This window comes from Charadrius vociferus, unplaced genomic scaffold, assembly GCF_000708025.1.
Source record: "Charadrius vociferus isolate BGI_N301 unplaced genomic scaffold, ASM70802v2 scaffold477, whole genome shotgun sequence".
Classification (NCBI taxonomy): Eukaryota; Metazoa; Chordata; class Aves; order Charadriiformes; family Charadriidae; genus Charadrius; species Charadrius vociferus.
The window spans coordinates 5131708-5133620 of NW_009649449.1; positions in this window are offsets into that span (position 1 = coordinate 5131708).

Here is a 1913-nt window from a genome sequence, read left to right on the forward strand (position 1 = left end):
CTGCCCCCGTGCGTCCCCCCGGGGAGCCGGTGGCGGCGCTGAGCGCCTCCCACCCTCCGCAGCGCCCGGTGCCATCTCTGATCCTCTCTGCCGAGGGGCGGATGTCCGGGGCGGGTGTGGGGTGAGCCAGCGGCCCCGGTGGGGCAGGCGGGCACGTTCGCATCCCAGGGCGGTGTGGGATGACCGCCGGCGCGGCACCCAGAGCCGGCACAACCTTTCTGTGCTGAATGACATGGCAGAGCGCTAACGAGCCCTCACCGCCTGTGCGGTAACTGCTGTCTGATAGTTCATGCGCTTGGTTTGTAACGCTTCAAAAGGGCTTGAAAAACTTAAACAATGCGCACCCGAGGGCCAGAAGGAGCAGGTGGTGCTACGGAGCCATGCCTGCATCCCGCTGAAGGGACGTGCCGTCCTCGCTGGCAAGTTGGCACGGGGAAGAGCGAGAACGTTCTGGGGTGGGGGAACGGGGTAGGACAGAGAATTAGTGAGCTGTCGAAAAATGTCAAGCATATTTCCTTTCACAACTACGAGCTGAGGGTGAGCGAACGATCTAGTGACAGCGGTCAGATGTTTCAGCGGGGGCCCTGGGAGCAAAAATGACTTGAAAGCAGGGTCTTTGAACTAACAACACGCATTACAAAACTGATGAATGGTCTCTGCTTCAAAAAGTCATTCATCGTGGTCAAATGATGGTATCCTACATACAGCATAATAGCCCTTCCCCGGAGTTTGCCATCTGAGGGTTTCAGTCTTAGCTGAACTCTTGAGTAGAAACCCTCTGCCTCTGTGTGACGGCTGGCAACCTTTCTCCTTATTAGCCCCGGAGGGAAAGGACAAAAATCTATCGGACAAGAAAGCTCTGATAATAGAGCGATTGTCAGGCAGGCCTCCGAGAGAAGAGAACAGAGTCTTTTAAAAGAATATTGCTGACAAGTGGACTTTGTCATCCAGAAAGCACTTGAGATTCACCATAAACCAGCGAGAAAAAGGCTCCATTTTTAGGGGGGGGGCGGAATCAGAGCGGAGGGCAAAAGAGAAGGTCAAGGGAAAATCTGTTCCCAGTAAGTACACAGAGCACTGTTGAGCCTGGCCGTACTGGGCAGCTGAGTTACTGGGCGGCTGTCAACAGCCTGACCCTTAGATCCTCCTTCCCCCAGTAGCTCCAGCTCCTGACAGAGAGTACCAAAGCATCCAAACCTGATGTTTTGTGTGCCTGGAGGGACAGCCTGGGGTTATGTTGAGCCACTGGAGAGGAAAACTGCTACGCCAAACCTTACACAGGCTGTTAGTGAGACACAGTGCCCGGGCTGCTTGAGATAACTGAGTGTCTGCCGCCGGTCGGACCCTGGGGACAGTCGGAGGTGCTGTAGTTTGTCATTAACATGATGGGAGAACGATCCTGTAACCTTCAGTGCCCTTGGTGAGGAGCCTTTTGGGAATGGGTGATCCTGAGGGAGTCCAGGGGCCAGGAGAGAAGAACGATGATAGAATCATAGAATGGTTTGGGTTGGAAGGCGCCTTTACAGGCCATCTCCTTCCAACCCCCTGCCATAGGCAGGGACATCTTCACCCAGACCAGGCTGCTCAGAGCCCCATCCAACCCGACCTGGGATGTTTCCAGGGATGGGGCACAGAGTCATAGAATCGTTACGGGTCGGTAGAGACCTTTAAGCTCACCGAGCCCAACCGTTAACGCAGCACTGCCAAGTTCCCACTCAACCACGTCCGTCCCTCAGCCCTACATCTACACCTCCATCGAGCTCCTCCGGGGACGGCGTCCACCAGCGCGCGCGGGCAGCGGGCGAACGCCTTCGGGAGGAGACGTCAAGAAACAGCGAAAAAATAACGTTTGGTCCTTCCAGTTGAGTCCCTTTCGGTCCGTTCCCGGGAAGCGGAGGGGACGGCGGGCGCAG